Raw genomic sequence first — 20,208 nt, forward strand, 5'->3', positions numbered from 1 at the left:
ACAGGCCCAGGACTTGCATGTACTTGGCGGAGTGCGAGGGGGATTTGAAGTGTTCAGCCACAGGCCGGTTGAGTTTCTTTGTGTGTGAGTTCCAGAGATATTCCCTGAAATGTTCCGTAAGTTGGCCTCCTGTCTCCACAGTGTAGAGGGAACCACATTGAGAGAGACAGACACAGTAGGTGAGGTGTTTGGAGGTGCAGGAAAATCTCTGTTGTATGTGTAAGGATCCTTTGGGGCCTGAGATGGATTTGAGGGAGTAGGTGTGGTCGCAGGTTTTACACCTCTTGGGGTGGCAAGGGAACATGGGAGTGGAGGGTGAGTTGGTGGGGGTTGCGAACCTAACAAGGGAGTCACAGAGGGAATGGTCTGTGCAGATCACAGATTGGGCTTGGGAGGGAAATATATCTGGTGGTGGGGTCTGTTTGTAGGTAGCAGAATTGCAGAAGATGATGCGTTGTGCAGGAAATGCAATGGCCTAAGAGTATTGGCTAGACTGTTCATCCTGAGACCTAAGTAATGTTCTGGGCACCCTGGTTCGAATCCCACCCTGGTAGATGGTGTAATTTGAACTTGGTAAAATCTGGATTGAGAGTCTGAAAATGACCATGAATCCATTATCGATTATTGGAAAGATCCGTCTGGCTCACTAATGTCCATCAGGGAAGGAAACTGCCATTCTTACCCGCCTGGCCAACACGTGTCTCCAGACCCGCAGCAATGTCGTTGGCTCTGAACTGCTCTCTGGGCAATTAGGGATGGGTCATAAATGCTGGCCTGGCCAGACCCACCCTCGTTCCATGAATGAGTTAAAAGAAAGTATCCGGAGAGTGGTTGGGTGGAAGGTGAGGACCAGGGGTTGGGTGGGGGGTGTTCTGTCCTTTTTGTGATTGGAAGAGTGGGGTTCAGGAGTGGAGGTGTGGAATGTCGTGGAGAGGTGCTGGAAGGTGTTGTTTACCAGATGGGAGGGGAAATTGCAATCCTTGATGAAGGAGGCAATCTGGAATGTTCTGGAATGGAATTGGTCCTCCTGGGAGCAGATACAGTGGTGGTGGAGGATTTGGGAGTTAAAACATTGCACATTTTGATGAGAAAGATGTTGAAGCCTTCCTTCTTTCATTCGAAAAATTAGTGAAGCAGATGGAGTGGTCAGAGGACATGTGGATAATCCTGGTTCCAGATAAGCTGGCAGGCAGAGCTCGTGACGTATTTGTAATGCTCTCAGATGAGCGGTCAAGAGGTCACGCAGATGTCAAACAGGCTAATTTGTGTGTTTATGAGTTGGTACCAGAAGCATTAAAATCAGCAATTCTGAAACATAATGAGGGAACCAGGTCAGACTGAAGTTGTGTTTGATTAGATTAGATTCCTTACAGTGTGGAAATAGGCTCTTCGGCCCAACAAGTCCACACCGACCCGCCGAAGTGCAACCCACCCATACCCCTACATTTACCCCTTACCTAACACTACGGGCAATTTAGTATGGCCAATTCACCTGACCCGTGGGTCACCTGACTTTGGACTGTGGGAGGAAACCGGAGCACCCGGAGGAAACCGGGAGAACATGCAAACTCCACACAGTCAGTCACCTGAGTCGGGAATTGAACCCGGGTCTCAGGCACTGTGAGGCAGCAGTGCTAACCACTGTGCCACCGTGCCGCCCACAAATTGAAAGAATTACACTTAGTAATTACGATAGTTGGGTGCAGGAGTTAAAAACAGACAAGATTATGAGACGAGAAGAGAGATTATTCTGCTGTAGGATTAAAAAAACCTCACTTGCTGAGATGATAAGAATTCATGTGGATGGACAGAGAGTTCAGGATGTGAGAAGAGCAGCAGGGATGGCAGCTGAATCTGCATTGGTGCATAAAGCAGAATATTAGAGCCCACAGGTAATAGTTTACCACAGGTGAAAAAAAGAATTGAATTGAATGTATTGTCAGGTGTACCTAGGCACAGTGAAAAGCTTTGTCTTGCAAGCAATACAGGCAGATCACAGAGTTAAGGAGCAAAGGTAAGTAAATAATAGGTAAACAGCGGCAAATCCAAAAACACAGGTACAGGCAAATGTTAAGAGTTTGTGAGTCCATTCAGTTTTCTCACAACAGGAGGGTAGAAACTGTTACGAAACCGGCTGGTGCATGTGTTCAGGCTTCTGTACCCTCTCCCTGATGGTCAAAGTTGGAGAAAAACATCGCCAGGGTGGGATGGCTCTTTAAGAATGCTGGAGGCCTTTCCTTGACAGCGGGCCTGGGAGGTGGATTCGATAGATGGGAAGTTGGCCTTTGTGATTGTATGGGCTGAGTCCACCCAAGGTGGTGAAAAGGAGGTGAAAAACCTCAGGTTATTCCACTGTGTTAAGGTGGGACGTGTAAAGTCATAGTGCTGGTCATTCGAGAAAGGCACTGTGGGAAAAGATGTGGTAAAAGAGGTTAAGTTAGTGACATTAGTGAAAGTAGTAAAGGAAACCCAAAGAGAAGGTTGCAGAGCTGAAGGAGAGTGCACAGCATAGGCAGGGGCTGGGTATTGAGTTAGTGCCTGGTCTCTATAAAGACTGCGCCTCTGTGGGTAAAACTTACTCAGAAAGGACGGGGCAGAAGGGAAAGAAGTTATAAGTTTGGGAGATACGGAATCGAATCAGCCTCGAATAGTAAGAGGTGAAGGTACTTGCACTCTTTCTGACATGTTACCTGAGAGGGAGGTAACTTGTAGGATAAATGGACAGAAATTCAACATTCCCCTGTATAAGATCAGGCTGGAGAAAAAAATCAAGCCTGGGAAGTAAGAGTGGGAGTGATTGACAGAGTGTCAGTTCCAGAAATACAGTTTGTTCTTAGGAATGATTGAGCAGGATCCAAGGTGGGAGTGATGCTGGTTGTAGAAAAGCCAAGGATAGACCAGGAGTTGAGGAGTTAAAAGAAAGATATCCTGGTATTTTTCCAGAGTGAGTAGGAACAAAACCCAACAATAATAAGTCACAGCACGAAGCAAAAATGAAACAGAAAGATGGTGAAGTTGAGGGTCAGTTAATGGCTGTCCCGTTTGATGTAATGGTGCAGAAAAAACCTGAACAGGCAGAGGGTCAGGCAGAAGAGCTTTTGTCCTGAAAGGCTCAGGGACTTATAACAGAAAGACCAGGCAATGAAATATATCGATGTATTCTCAGAAATGGAATCAGATGTATTCCTGAGGGTTACTATCTTAAAGATAGAATCCAAAAATGAAAATGGAGACCACGGCAAGTTAGTGCAGAGGAGAAATGGGTGGAAGTGCATACAGACAGGAAGTGTTACAGGTAGCGTATGAACGACCAGTAGGAATTCACATCGTTATAGGAAGACTCAGGTTATGGTACAAAAGCATTTCTGCTTGCCTGAAATGTGACGTCCATGTCATACGTGGGAAATGGCAGGTAAGCCCCAGGCAGTAATAAACCCAGCTCCTTTGTTGCCAAGTCCCACATTCAAAGAACCTTTCACGCAGATTACAATTGATTGAATCGGTCCCCTCCCTAAAACTAAAAGTGGTAACCAAGACGTGCTAACCATAAAGAATGTGTCCACCAGAGTTCCAGAGGCAATTCCATTACAGAGTATGAAGGCAAGAAGGGTGGTCGAGGAGTTAGAAGCTTTCTTCACACGGTATGGGCTACCCAGAGAGATTCAGTCAGACCAAGGGTCTAACTTTACTGCTCAGCTGTTTAATGAAGTCATGGATAGCTTTGTAATACAGCCCTGTATATCAACTGCGTACTATCCTGAATCCCTGGGAGCTTTGGAAAGGTGGTATCAGACCCTGGAGACCATGTTAAGAGTGCACTGTCAGGATTACCCGAATGATTGGGATAAACGTATCCCATTTGTATTGTTTGCCATGAGAGATGCCCCAAATGAATTGACACAGTTTATTCCCTTTGAGTTAATGTTCGGACATGAAATGAAAGGCCCACTGAAATTAATTAAAAAGAAATTGACAGGACTGAGATCAGGTCTCTCCCTCTTTTTATGATTTATCTGAGATGAGAGAGAGATTTAATCAGGTGACTAAGTTGGTTAAACAGCACCTGAAGAGGGCACAACACAGAATGAAGCAGGTGGCAGATAAATACTCTAAAATACGGATGTTTTTCCATGTGGGTAACGTTGCAGTATTGTTACCAGTCATAGGAGATCCCTTCAAAGCGCAGTTTAGTGGTCCCGTTCAAATTGAGAAAAACTTTATTCAGGTCCACTATCTGGGAAAGATGCCAGATAGGAACAACTCGATCGGGTATGTCCTGTGAATATGCTGAAACCTTATTATAATACTCACAGGGAACTGGAGAAACAGGTGTTAGTGACTACCCTGCAGAGAGGAATCAAATCCAGATGTCGTGGAGTATGATGTGCCTCAAAATATGTTAAATAAGAAGGAAGTCCTTCAGTACTGGGATAGGTTAGTGAAGAACCTGTTTCAGGTACAAAGATACCAGTTGGAAGGTCTGTTGCAGCAAAATGAGGACATATGGAGGGATAGGATGGGGAGGACTAATACTATTGTGCATGAGGTAGACGTAGGGAATGCTGTTCCAATAAAACAACACCCCTACAGATTTAATTCCTTCAAAGCCACACAGGTCCTGAAGGAAGTGAATGTAATGCTCAATAGAGATATTGAGTCAGAGTGGAGTTCACCGATCATGTTTGTTCCCAAACCTAACAGGACTCAACAATTTTGTGTGGCTTATCGGAAGGTCAACACTGTAACAATATTGACCTCATCCCAATACCAAGATTGGAGGACTGTATCGAGAAAGTTGAACAAGCCAATAACATTACAAAGATGAACTTACTGTGTGATAACTGGCAGGTACCTTTATCAGAGAAAGTGAAAGAAGTTTCTGCGTTTGTAAACCCATATGGGCTATATCCCCTCAAAGTGATGCATTTTGGAATGAAGAATACACCAAACACTTTCCAAGGACTGATAAACAGAATTGTAGCTGTATTAACAAACTGTGCAGATTATTTGGATGATGTAGTGATCTTTAGCGAGTCACGGAAAGCTCACATGGTACAGTTGGAAGAGCTCTTTGCACACTTATGAGATGCAGAACCGGTAATAATCTTAAAGAAACAGAATTTGCGAAGGCAGAGGTGATGTTCTTGGGACATAACATCAGGAATGGATGAATAACTCCAAGGAGTGTGAAGATGAAGGCCATCGAAGAATTTCCACGGTCATTCTCCGAGAAAGAGGTGCTTCAGTTTTTGGGATGAAGCAGATTCTACTGGAAGTTTGTTCCAACCTTCAGCAGCCGGGTGGCACTGCGAACAGATTTCCTGAAGGTGGACACAAAATATTGGTGGGCAGAACAATGTCAGGGGTCATTTGACAATTTCGCTCAGTATTAACCACCGCATCAATTTAAGCTACACCAAACGTTTTGAAAACCTGCAAAAGAGTTGGAGCCGCACTGTTACAGAAAGATAACGATGGAATTGAACAGTGAATTGGCTACTTTTCAAAGATCTCAGCACTCACCAGAGAAAATACTCTACCATTGAAAAAGAACTATTGAGTTTGGGACTGGCTTTACAACGCGTTCGTGTTTATGTGACAAACAATGTGGCAGAGAGCATTGTGTGCACGGACCACAATCCTATTCCATTCTTGGAAATATTTAAATTCAAAAATATGAGACTATTTCATTGGAGTCTAGTGTTCCAGACTTTTAACGGACAAATTGTACATGTTGCGATTCATAAAAATGTGACAGCAGATGCGTTATCGTGGATTTAAATGAAAACGTACAGATAAGATTGAACTAATTGCAACATTATATGTGCATATGTGTGCAGAAACTAAAATCAAAGTATAACTTAGATTAATGTCCTATGTATTTCATTGTAATGAGATTAAGAATTAGAAAAAAATATTGAAGACATCCTTTCATTATGTTGGTTTGAAGTCGAAGGCATGTAGATTAGATGACTTACAGTGTGGAAACAGGCCCTTCGGCCCAACAAGTCCACACCGACCCGCCGAAGCGCAACCCACCCATACCCCTACATTTACCCCTTACCTAACGCTATGGGCAATTTAGCATGGCCAATTCACCTGACCCACACATCTTTGAACTGTGGGAGGAAACCGGAGCACCCGGAGGAAACCCACGCAGACACGGGGAGAATGTGCAAACTCCACACAGTCAGTCGCCTGAGATGGGATTTGAACCCAGGTCTCTGGCACTGTGAGGCAGCAGTGCTAACCAGTGTGCCACTGTGTCACCCACTGACCTTTAAGTATTGTACCTTTAAGAAATAATGAATGCTGTTCTGCATTGAGAGCTTACAAGCACCTGTGTATATGATCAGATAGCAGTGTCAGAGTGTACTGGGAAATTGAAAATATGTAACATTTGACTATGAAATGGATTTCTGAGTTGCTTGCTATTTTGACAACAACTCAAATTTTACCAATCAGTTTAAATTATGCTGCAGGATGCTAAAATTCAATCAAGTTTGAATTTATTCTTTTGCCAACAATGAAGTAATAAGATGATCCGATGTTGGTGAAATTGAAAAGACAGGCATTTTGAAAATCCAACAGACCAACTGCCATCAACAACCCAGATCCAAGGAATTAGGAAAACTCTCCATTGAAAGTACCTTTTCATATGAACGGTATTAGCAGTAAAAACAAAGAAGATGAACTCGAGAGATCTTCAGCCAGAAGAAGAAAGACACTGAAGTAGGCAGTTGCTGGATGGTTTTGAAATTACGTTGATGTCATTTTAATATGGGTTTTATTGGAACTATATATTGTTACAGAGTTGGAGGAAGGGGATAAGCACTTAAGACAAACGAGGTGTAGAGTTGTGAACACTTGTTTAATGCTCACCTTTAGAGTTAAAGAATGAATTGATTTTTTTTTTCAAATACTGGACTTTGGGAGTTCTCTGTTACTCATATTTTAACAGCTAACAAGGAGAGGCGATCTTTTCTGGGTGTTTGGTTTAATTAATATAGGAGTTCACTGCCGTTTTGTAACAGTACAAACTGCAGGCTGTCTGTTGTGATACATCTCTTATTCAACTGTCTCCTGTTGTTTTTTATAGAACTCTCTGTATATTACATTGTGATATTCTTTGTTCAAAGTAGGCTCTGTTACCTTGGGATAACTCCTCATCAAAGCTACCATTGTGCTCACTTATCACCACACTTAAATGCTGGATCGGTCAAGCTAATTTCGTGGGGCAGCCAGATTTATGCCAACGGGTGACAGTGTTGTGTCACCTCTGACCAGGTGCTGCCCCAACAGGTGGAAATGACAATGGACAGGCAACTATGTAGTGTCAAGATCACTGATGTTTTCATTCTGAAAGTGAGCAAGTCAGGAGGAGCAGGCAGTGAAGAAGTCAGATGGGATGTTGGCCTTCATAGTGAGAGGATTTGGATCCTGCAGTAGGGATGTCTCACTGCGATTGTACAGGATGAGAGCACAGCGAAGACGTGCTTCTCATGTTCATAGATCCAGCTGACCTGTGGAGGATGCCCGAGTGCCAGCAGCCTCTACCAGGTGTAACTGGAGCATGTGTTTGGCATTTCTGTTTGGTCCATGGCAGTGGGCTTCCAAATGAACTGACCCCCATCTATCTGGTAATCGACACTGGCCCCACACCGGGGACCATCCTCTGTGACATGTTCCCCACAATCTGAGCCACCTTGGGGATATCCTCCCAGTGGCCTTTCGAATGGCACCAATGCATTATTTGTACGAGTTGATGCTGCGCACTCTCCATTACCGTGCAGCTCAGACACACCTTGGCATGAGGTTTTTCCCTCTGGCGGTGGAGATGTCCATTGGAGGGCCCTCTATGAAGGGTCCCACCCTCTTAGATCAGGGATCTGGGATAGAGAGTGCAGCATGTGGTGGTCCCTGCAATCGGCGATGGGGCAAGTTCACCGGCTGCCAGACCAAGTGCACATTCTGTGGCCTGGAGGCGATAGTCTTCCACTTATACATCAAGTGTGTTCGTCTAAAATCCCGTTTTAGTTTTTTGGAAAGAGTTGCTAAAATTGTGGCTGCCCTTCAGTGCCACACTCCTGCTCTACAGGCTCCCAGTGCGGGGAGGGACAGACATGGCTTTGCTCCTGGGCCTGGCCATGATGGCCATGAACAGGCCCAGGGACCAGGCCAAAGAGAGGCTTGATGCTCCTGACTATCTGACCGTTTCATGGTTACATCCATGCTCAGGTGTCCCTGGAGAAGGAGCATGTGGTTCTCACTGTTACAGTCGGGCACTTTTGAGACCGCTAGGTGCCACAGGGACCAGGGTACATCCTCAGCCTGGATAATGATATTCTGATTTAGTTGCTTGTTTCTGTCGTGTACATTTCCGTTTTGCCTTATGAGGTGGTGATTGTGTTTAGATTGGAGCCTCAGGAAGTGGACTGCCTTATTTGGCCTTTGTTCCAGGTTTGGGCCCTTTGGAAGAGCCAAGAGGGCTTTTATTTTAGCCCCAGACTGTCCCTGTCCCAGATAACTGTCCCAGGCTTTCTATAGTTATGCCAGGAATAAAAGAATGATGAGGGTAGGAATAGGTCCAGTCAAGGATAGTAGTGGGAAGTTGCGTGTGGAGGCTGAAGAGATTGGGGAGACACTGAATGAATACTTTTCGTCAGTATTCACTCAGGAACAGGACATTGTTGCCGATGTGAATATTGAGTCACAATTAATTAGAATGGATGGCTTTGAGGTATGTAGGGAAGAGGTGTTGGAAATTCTGGAAAGGGTGAAAATAGATAAGTCCCCTTGGCCTGATGGCATTTATCATGGGATTCTCTGGGAAGCAAGGGAGGAGATTGCAGAGCCATTGGCCTTGATTTTTATGTCCTCATTGTCTATAAGAATAGTGCCAGATGACTGGAGGATAGCAAATGTGGTTCCCCTGTTCAAGAAGGGGAGTAGGGATAACCCTAGTAACTATAGGCCGATGAGTCTCACTTCTGTTGTGGGCAAAGTCTTCGAGAGAATTGTAAGGGATAAGATTTATGAACATCTGGATAGGAATAATATGATCAAGGATAGTCAGCATGGTTTTGTGAAGGGCAGGTCATGCCTCACAAACCTTATTGAATTCTTTGAGAAGGTGACTAAGGAGGTGGATGAGGATAAAGTGGTAGATGTGGTGTATATGGATTTTAGTAAGGCGTTTGATAAGGTTCCCCATGGTAGGCTACTGCAAAAAATGTGGAGGTATGGCATTGAGGGTGAGCTGGAAGTTTGGATTAGGAATTGGCTGGCTGGAAGAAGACAGAGCGTAGTAGTTGATGGTAAAGGTTCGTCTTGGAGTGCATTTACCAGTGGTGTTCCGCAAGGGTCTGTTTTGGGACCATTGCTGTTTGTCATTTTTATAAATGACCTGGAGGAGGGGCTAGAAGGTTGGGTGAGCAAGTTTGCGAATGATACGAAAGTCAGTGGAGTTGTTGACAGTGAGGAAAGATGTGGCAGGTTACAGCGGGATATAGATAAGTTGCAGAGCTGTGCAGAAAGGTGGCAAATGGAGTTCAATGTAGGTAAGTGTGAAGTCATTCACTTTGGTAAGAGTAACAAGAAGATGGAGTACTGGGCTAATGGTCGTATACTTGGTAGTGTGGATGAGCAGAGGGATCTTGGTGTCCATGTACACAGATCTCTGAAAGTTGCCACCCAGGTAAATAGTGCTGTGAAGAAGGCATATGGCGTACTGGCTTTTATTGGTAGAGGAATTGAGTTCCGGAGTCCTGAGGTCATGTTGCAGTTGTATAAGACTCTGGTGCGGCTGCATCTGGAGTATTGTGTGCAGTTTTGGTTGCCATACTATAGGAAGGATGAGGAGGCATGGAACGGGTGCAGAGGAGGTTTACCAGGATGTTGCCTGGTATGGTAGGAAGATCGTATGAGGAAAGGCTGAGGCACTTGGGGCTGTTTTCATTGGAGAAAAGAAGGTTTAGGGGTGACTTGATAGAGGTGTACAAGATGATTATGGGTTTAGATAGGGTTGACGATGAGAACCTTTTTCCACGCATGGAGTTAGCTATTACGAGGGGCTTTAAATTAAGGGGAGGTAGGTATAAGACAGATGTTAGGTGTAGATTCTTTACTCAGCGAGTCGTGAGTTCATGGAATGCCCCACCAGTAGCAGTGGTGGACTCTCCCACTTTATGGGCATTTAAACGGGCATTGGATAGGCATATGGAGGATAGTGGGCTAGTGTAGGTTAGGTGGGCTTGGATCGGCACAACATCGAGGGCTGAAGGGCCTGTACTGCGCTGTATTTTTCTATGTTCGATGTTCTATACACTTGGTGGGGATTGGTGAGAGGGGACTTTCATTTTTAGTTGAAGTGAGCAGGGCAACTACTTCTGGATTTTAAATCATTGTTGTCCCTGTCCCAGGAGTGTTCAATGGGGACGGGAGAGAGAGGATTTAACTATTTAGTTGTTTAATATGTTATGAAGGTGAAGCCGTGTACTGTACGTCGAAGAGAGATTGAAAGCTGTTTTGCACTGAGAGCTTACACACCCTTGTCATGTGGCTGACCAGCCGTCTCAGAGTGTACCGGATCATTGAGAATATGGAACTTTTGACTCTGAAACAAATACCTGAACTTTGATTGCTATGTTTTCACAACAGTTCGAATTTAACCAATCAGCTTAAATTATGCTCCAAGATACTAAAAGCCATTCGATTTTGAATTTAATCTTTTGACAGCATCAAACCATTGTGACGATTTGAAGTTTGAGGTACACTGAAGGAGGCATTTTGAGAATGAACCAGAGAGAGAGAGAGCAACCAACTGCCATTGTCAGAGTAACTTCCAGCAAACCCCTCTCTATATAAGCTATCTTTTCGTGTGAAGCATCTTTTCAGTAAAAAGACTGAAGATGACCCAGAGAGATCTACTGCCAGAGGAAGACAGACACTAGAGACGGTAGCCACTGCAGGGTTTTGAAAATTAATTTGATGATGTAATTTTAATACGGGTGTTTATTGAGAGAGTATATTGTTATAGAGTTGGAGGAAGATAACAAACCTTTCAGAGAAGGGAGGATTAGAGACGTAAGCAGTTGTTGTTTAATGTTCACTTCTCGAGGTAGAGAATAAATTGATTTTTTTTCTCAAATTAGTGGAAGTTGAGTGTTTTCTGTCATTCATACTTTCAAAATTTATTGAACAAGGTGAGCTTTTCTGGGATTTGGGTTAATTAGCAGAAGGGTTTGCCACTGTGTGGTAACAAATTATTTGTTTCTTTGATTTTGCTTTTGTTTTGGCCCCTTGTGGTCCCTGCCCAAGAGAAGTTGTTGGAGATGGAGTCACGGGAGAGCCATTTATTTATTTATTTATTTTGTTTGTTTTTCCACTGAGTAAGAGATTGTTGTTTTGAAAGAACAGAGTGGGCTTTGCTCTGTGTTTCACACAGTTCTGTCCCTTTCCCGAGAGCATCTGATGCGCACATTATGGGGCAGACTTCATTTTTTTCTGTGTACGATTTTGTCTGAAAGAGTTGAGGATTATTTCTCAGACTGGAGGCCTCTGACCAGCGGTGTGCCACAACTGGTAAAGCCGGGTGGAACCATCACATTTTAAAGGGACCTGGATAGGGAGATGTATTGAGATGTATTGATAGAATGACCCACATTCCATGAGCTTCCTAATTCCCTGTTGTACCTGAGTGTGAGCTTTCTGTGCTTCATGTACATGTCACACCATGTCCTGTTGGGTTACAGCTTCCTGCAGGTTTTTCTAATACATGTGTTAAGATGTCTAAGAAGCAAATGCTGACAAATCAGTTTAGGGTATCTGGTCAGTATGAACAAGCTGGACTGTAGAGCCTCTCTCTATGTTGTGAGACATAGAACGTAGAACATGGAACATTTTTTTTACAGCTCAGTACAGGCCCTTCTGCCCTCAATGTTGCACCGACCTGTCACACAAATCTGAAGCCCATCTAATCCACATTATTCCATGAACATCTATATGCTTTTCCAATGATGACTTAAATGTACTTCAAGTTGGTGAATCTGCTACTGTTGCAGGCAAATCATTCCATACCCTTTCTACTCTCTGAGTACTAACCTGACTACTCTATGACTCAGAGTAAAAAGTGAGGTCTGCAGATGCATGAGATCAGAGCTGAAAATGTGTTGCTGGTTAAAGCACAGCAGGTCAGACAGCATCCAAGGAACAGGAAATTTGACGTTTCGGGCCAGATTCCCTGTTGTACCTGAGTGTGAGCTTTCTGTGCTTCATGTACATGTCACACCAAGTCCTGTTGGGTTACAGCTTCCTGCAGGTTCTTCTCTATTTGAATAATTATTCTGTTCTTTTATTCCTCTGTCTGAAATTGACAATGTCTCATTTTCCCACAGTATATGCCATTGCCAACTTTATGCTCTTTTCATTAACAAATCAATTTTATCTCTGCCTCTCACAACCTGCCTTTCCAACTTCATTGTGGGTTGTTTGAAAATTTGGCTGCAATACATTCACTTTCCTCTTCCAAGTCCATCTTACAAATTTATCATCAAACAATAAATTATCTACAAATCTGTTTCTGTACTTTGAGTCTAACAATACAGGCATGTATTTACTTTCTATTCGACTCCTTTGAAATATTTGATATCACATCCTTCAGAGGTGTATGTAAATGACAACTCGTGTTCCCCAAAATGCACCTCAGCAGGTTTGTCATCAGACAATCAGATCTTTCAAATATGACGTAGTTTTCCACTGACTTATCCATGATGCTTAATCTTTATTTATCCACTGATTATCTGTGTGATTGATACTTGTTTATCTATGCGTCTTGTTTATTTATTTTCAATCATTTAATTATCATTCTTTATTTACTTATTTTCAAACAGTGAGAATTGTTGCCCTGAATTATTCTGAATCTTTCAAGTGTTGTCATCACTGATGTCAGGTGGCATCGTCTGTCAATTTAAATCTTGCATCTTTTAACAAAATGTGGAAACCTTTAATCCTAAGCAATGACACATTTATTAAAAAAGGCCCTGAACTCCTTTTGAATTATTTCCTGCATGTTTTTTGACAATAAAACCCAACATGGACCAGGTCAATGTTCTTATCTATTGTGGGACAAAACCGATTTGATTCAAAGGGGTTAACTCCAACTGTTTGTTCATTGACTGGAATTCATGTCTGACTCACTGAAATTAACTGTGTCCCTGGGGGAGCTGGGAGCTGCTCCATCAGTTGCTTATTAAGAGATTCCCTTCAATTGTTGATCACAGAATGACAGCAGGAGCAATATCTCTGCCGCAATCAGAGATCAGCACAACTGTAGATATGGAGCGATGGTATTGGTATCGGAGAACATTAGAGTGGAATATCACTGCAATTAGTGACAATCAGAGGGAAGAGGATTGGAATAATCCAGTGATGGGAAGAGGTATCTCTGGTTGGCTTTACCTCCTTTGCAGTGATGAGGATTGGATAAAGTTAGTTTATCGAATCGAGGCCGCACTTAAGGTTTTTGCTTATGTTTACTATCCCATGCTTGGCATTGTTGGTGTCCCTGGTAAGTCTGTGCCTCACCATGAGTTCTGTAAACCATGTTGAACATATTGACAGATCTTACCATTTATGGTGCCATCCTTGTTGATGTGCCTGTTCTTTCCAATTCTCTGTACCCTGAATGTTCACTGGGTAAATGTGGTTAATTTGTCCACTTTCTTGTCATTGCTTCTTTTATTTTTATTTCCATTTTCACCCTGCCACCTTCTTTTAATATACTTGTACCTTTCCTCACACTCAGTGCCTTTCTCTAATCTGTGCTTTTGTTTACCCTTGGACAGACTATCAAAGTTGTGACTGCAGTATGATCACTCTTTATTCCTCTGACAGTGGGAATGAGCTGTTTCTCTCAGTGCTCACCCCATCATCCGTAAACACTCATCATTGAACATTCAAAGATCTCTCTCTGATGCAGAACATTTTGTACTGAGAAAATGTCTTAGTTTTATTCCTCTCTCCCATTCTCACCCTCTCCCTCTCCATGGAGTGACCTTTGACCCTGACATGATGTTAAACTATATTTCCTTCAGATTCTTTGCCTCTGTGTCCAAATGTTTAAATCAGATTCTTCTTCCAACCCTTCACTCGCCTCCAATACTCTCCTCCATCTGGCCTTTTGGTGTCACTCAAACTAGTTTTTTTCTCTTTTGAGGATTCTCTAGGTTGCATTAGCCACCTACATTTGCCCCTGCCCCACCAGCTGAAACCTCTCTCCCTCTGAACTGACTGCACTCCGTGCTCTCAGGCTCATTCTTGGTCTCTTGGGTCATCTTCACTGAGTTGCTGAGTGTTTCCCCTTTCCCTTACCCCATCCTTCTCTTCAGCATATCGTCTATCTTTTCCTGGCTATTATCAGTTCTGATGTAGGTTCACTGGATTCAAAACATTACCTTCACTTTCTCCCAATAGATGCTGCCAAACCTGCCCAGTTTCTCCAGCAATTACCAAAAGAGAAAATGCTGAAAAATCTCAGCAGGTCTGGCAGCATCTGTGAGAAGGGAAACAGCTGACGTTTCGACCCTTTTTCAAAGCTGTCAGACCTGCTGAGATTTTCCAGCATTTTCACTTTTGCCTTCAGATACCTGTATCTGCAGTCATTTGCTTTTCTCCAGCAATTACTATTTTTATAAACAGCAAGTTATTGCTTTCCCGGTCACCCTCTGGTCGAGATGTTAGTGTTGGTCATACATCTCCTGGTCTGATTCTACAGACTTGCTGACTGTTTCCCCCAGGACTCGACTTTCATATTAGTGTCTGACCCAGGTTTGCACAGCTCTTTGTAATCTTCAGCTCACAATCTATTTCTGGGCCAGCTCTGAGATTGATCTTATCTGTCTGCCCTCCTGCCTCTCAGTGCAATCCTTATTACAATGTCCTACTAAGTCTCATTTTTTTTATCCATCCGTGGGACATGGACATTGCTGACAGGACGGCATTTATTGACGTCCTGAGTTCCCCTTGGAAAGATGGTGCTGAGCTGCCTTATCGAACCACTGCAGGTCACATGCAGTAGATCAACCCACAATGCACTGAGGGAGGGAATTCCCGGAATGTGACCCAGAGACAGGGAATTTCAGTGAAATAGTTCCAATTAAGGACAGTGAGTGGCTCGAGAGAACACTCAACGAGTGGGGTTTCCGAAGTATCTGCTGCCCTTGTGTTTTTAGATGGGAAGTGGTCATGGGTTTAGAAGGTGCTGTCTCAGTACCTTGGCAAGTTTCTGCAATGCATCTTGTAGCTGGAACACACTGCTGCTACTGAATGTTGATAGTGGAGGGAGTGGATACCTGTGGATGTGGAGCAATCAAGTGGGCCGCTTTCTCCTGGATGGTCTCAAGCTTCTTGAGAGTTGTTGGAGTTGCACCCATCCAGGCAAGTGGGGAGTATTCCATCACACTCCAGATTAGTTCCTTGTAGATGTTGGACAGGCTTTGGGGAATCAGGAAAGGAATTACTCACTGCAGTATTCCAAACATCTGCCCTGTTCTTGTAGCCACTGTGTTTATGTGGTGAGCCCACAATGTTGATTCAGCTACTGGAACATCATTGAATGTCAAACAGCAGGAGTTCTGATCACTGTTTCCAAAATGCTCCCGAACTGAAAGGTCCGTCACCTAACCAGGCTCATTGCCAATACAAGGTCCAGTATGGACCCTCCTCTCATTGGACTATCCACATACTGTTTCAAGAAACCCTCTTGGGTGCACTTAACAAATTCTGCCCCATCTGAGCTTCTTCATCTAAGGACGTACCAGTCAATATTGGGGAAGTTAAAGTCACTCCCTCTGACAACTCTATTTTTATTGCATCTTTCCATAATCTGCCTACGTATTTGTTCCTCAATGCCTCAGTGGCAGTTCAAAGATTTACAGTATAACCCCATCAGAGTGATATCTGAGCATTACCCATACTGCCTCAGTGGATGAGCCTCCACTCTGTCCTCTCTGAGTGCAGAGTAACAACATTCTCCCTGATCAGTAATGTCATTCCTCCGTGTCTTCTACCTCCCTCTCAAACTCATATAAAGCAACAAAACCCTAGAATGCTGAGCAGACAGTCCTGCCCCTCCCTCATCCAACTCCAGTATTTGCCCCTATATGATAGTCCCATATACTGATCCAGGCTCGAAGCTCATCTGCCTTCCCTATAATGCCCCTTGTGTTAAAATAAACTTCAGCCCATCAGTCACTTCGTGTTCATTTAACTGTCTCTGTCTGCCCTTCCTTTCTGATTTCTTGGTCCTAGCATCTCCCTTCTCCCCACTCCTTCCATTTCCTGACCTGCTGTTCTGGTTCCTAGCCCCCTGCCACTCTAGTGGAAACTCTCCTGAGTAGCACAAGCGAACCTCCCTGTGAGGATATTGGTTCCCCTCCAGTTTAGGTACAACCTATCCTTCTTGTACAGGTCAGCCCTGCTGCAGAAGAGGTCCCAATGATCAAAGAACCCGAAACCCTGCCCCCTTGACCAGCTCCTTAGCCACACATTCCTCTATCCTATCTTGTATTCCTGGCCTCACTAGCATGTAGCACTGGGACTAACTCAAGGATTACTGCCCTCAAGGTCCTGCTTTTTAGCCTCTTCCCTAACTCCCTGTACTCCCTCCTCAGCACCCCATCCCTCTTCCTACCTGTGTGCACAATGACTCTGGCTGCTGACCCTACCATTTAAGGGTGTCAGGCAGCTGCTCAGAGACCCTGTCACCAGGGAGGGAACACAACATCCTGGAGTCTCCAACACAGCCAGAGAAATGCCTGTCTGTGCCCCGAACTAGCAAGTCCCCTCCAACTATCACTCACTTGGACTCTGCCCTCCCCTGGTTTACAGCAGAGCCAGTTGTAGTGCCCCAGGCCTGGCTGCTGCTGTTATCCTCCCCCTGAAAGGCTATCCCTCCCAACAGTATCCAAAACAGTGAACCTGTTAGAGAGGGCAATAACCACAGGAGACTGGTGCCCCACCTGCCTTCCTCTCCTGGAGGGTGAGGTATGACTCCAACCAGGAGAAAGGGAGGACTGCAGATGCTGGAGATCAGATTTGAGAGTGTGGTGCTGGAAAAGCACAGTAGGTCAGGCAGCATCTGAGAAGCAGGAGAATCGATGTTTCGGGCAGTAGCCTGAAGAGGGGCTTCTGTCTGAAACGTTGAATCTCCTTCTCCTCGGATGCTGCCTGACCTACTGTGCTTTTCCAGCATCACACTCTCGACCATGACCCCAACCAGTGGAGAATGTGCTCCATGATACCCATTGGTTCCCGTTTAACCAAGGTCCCTTTGATGCCATGCTCGTTCAAATGCATCCTTGATGTTATGAGCTGTTCCTCTCTCCCTGCCTCTGGAATTCTTTGTCCAAGTTTTAACCAAGGTTCAGATGAATTCGAGACCTAATGGCCCTGGAAGAACCCAAACTGGGCGTCACTGAGCAGCTTATTGCTGAGCAGGTGCTGCTTGATAGAAGCTTCCATCACTTTGATGATGCAGAGGAGACTGATGGGGCACTATTTGGCTGGGTTGGATTTATCCTGCCTTTTGCATACATTGGCAATTTTCAATCGAAGTGTGATAGCTCCACAGGAACAGACTGATTAGGGGAGGAGCATGTCCTGGATCACAAGTCTTCAGTCGGATTGAAGTTACTGGATTAATTTCAGATAACTGGTCAGCATGGGCGAGTTGGAACGGAGTGTCCATTTCCATGCTGTATGTCTGTGTGACTCTCTGACTCTGAACATTGTCAGGGCCCACAGCCTTTACACTATCCAGTGCCTGCCACAGTTCCTTAATATGACGTGGAGTGTATCAAATTGGCTGAAGACTGGTCCCTGTGATGTTAGTGACCACTGGAGGAGGCTGAGATGTATTACCCGCTGCCAATCTGGCTGAAGGTTGCTGCAAATGCTTCAGTCTTATCTTTTTCCCTGATGTGTTGGGCTCTTCCATCATTGACGATAAGGATCCTTGTGCAGCCTCTTCCTCCAATGAGTTTTTTAAAACTTGTCTCCCACATTTCACAACTGGACACAGCGGGACTGCTTAGTGATGCTTAAATCTGGGCCATTCTGCCGTGGCGGCACGGTGGCACAGTGGTTAGCACTGCTGCCTCACAGCACTAGAGACCTGGGTTCAATTCCCGACTCAGGCGACTGACTGTGTGGAGTTTGCACATTCTCCCTGTGTCTGCGTGGGTTTCCTCCGGGTGCTCCGGTTTCCTCCCACAGTCCAAAGATGTGCAGGTTAGGTGAATTGGCCATGCTCAATTGCCCTTAGTGTTAGGTCTCGGGGTAAATGTAGAGGATTAGGGTGGGTGGTGGGTCGGTGTGGACTTGTTGGGCTGAAGGTCCTGATTCCACACTAATCTAATCATTCATTGTGGCATCACCAAATTCTGTCCATCACTTGCTGCTTGTGCTATTTGTGAAGCAAGTAGTGCTGTTTGGTAGCTTGACACTCACTAGTCACTCTGTCTCTCTGTTCATGCTCCTCTTCATCTGTTCCTTTGCAGTCACTGTCTTTGCTCATGATGCCCTTGACCTGTCATCCTCCAGTCACTCTCACTGTGATTCTTCCGTTTCTCTCACTGTACATTCCATGTCCCTCCGGATTTTCCTCTCCATCACTCAGCCATCATTCACACCGTGATCATTTTCCCATTTGTCCCTCACTACTGGCTCCCTCACTCGGTGAATGTAATCTTTGGTCACTAACTGTTCCTTACTCTCTCTGCTGATGTTCTTCTTTGTCTCTGAGTCAACACTGACTGGCTCTGCTCATGTTCCTTCTTGGTCTCTCCCTTTACACGTATGGTCGCTATTGTTTCTTCTTCAACACTCAAACCCTCTGTTGATATTCCTCTTGGTTTCTCACTCTACACTAACACTGCTGATTTTCTGCTTGTTCTCAGTCTGACCCCATTTTCTATGTGGAAGTGTATCTTGTCTCTCAGCATCAGTTCATTCTCATTAATGATTTATCCCATTTTGCACTCACTCTTCCTGCTGATGTTTCTCTTAATCTTTCAATCTGCAAACTTGTTCTACTGATTTATGTCCTAATTCTCATTTTCCACTTCTGATCTCAAATGATGATCCTCCAGGTCTCCCACTGACTCCTCACACTGTTTCTGTTTCCTTCCCTTTCTGTCTCTCCGTCTCTGCTGATGTTCCTGTGAAGCTCCTATTTCACTGTCGATCCCATGTGCTGATGTGACTTGTCTCTCGTTCCACACGTAATCCCTTTGCTGACGTTCTTGTTGGCCTCTGACTGTGCACTCCCTTTCTCTATTGACATTGATTTGGTCTCACTGTGCATTCACTTTCCACACTGACGTTTCACTTGACTCACGTCACACTGATTCTTTCTGCTGATGTTACTCGTGGTCACTCATTCTCTGTGCTGCCTCTCCACTGATGTTCGTTTTGATGTCTCACTCTGTGTTCACTCTCACCCTCTCTGTTGACAATCCTGTTCGTCTCTCACTTGACATTCAGTGCCTTTGGATAAAGTCCCTAAAATATATGTTTGCGTCTGTCCCTTTCACTGCTGGGTTTGGAGCTGTTCAGAATCACATGATTCTCTCCCTCTGCTCTGAAATAAGGTGTGGAATATGCACCTGCTCAGTATCTTTCATGTGCAACTGACCCACTTGTTCTTCTCTCATTCTTGCCCTTATTCTGGTGCCCCCATGGATCTCCTTTCCAGTCTCGATGTGCTGCCTCTCTCGATGCTCAGCACACCTTCCAGATTTTCCTTTCAATAAATGCCAGCTTTGTTCCTGCATCCCTGCTGCTCTGTCTGAGCCCATCTGTCTTGCTTTGCTGCCTGGTACTGCATCATTTTAATGACTCTGCTGATCTCAGGAAAGCAACAACTGAATGGAGACTGACACCTGTGCAAGTTCATGCATTGCATTTCATAATTCTTATTTATTTTATTGAAGTGCCAAAAGAATGGCAAGCCTTGTCCCTATATTAACAATGTGATACACTGTAACTGATACAATCATTTTTATAAAATAGCACATTTGCAAATCTCTGTCCAGGTCCCAATAACACGGTGGCTTTGCTCACATTCTAATATCTCTGTTTATTTCCCTTGCACAGTTAACATGATAGCTGTTGTGATCCTAACCCGGGAAGATGTGGCCTCTCCAAATG

Source organism: Hemiscyllium ocellatum, chromosome 38 (genome assembly GCF_020745735.1).
Source record: "Hemiscyllium ocellatum isolate sHemOce1 chromosome 38, sHemOce1.pat.X.cur, whole genome shotgun sequence".
Lineage (NCBI taxonomy): Eukaryota > Metazoa > Chordata > Chondrichthyes > Orectolobiformes > Hemiscylliidae > Hemiscyllium > Hemiscyllium ocellatum.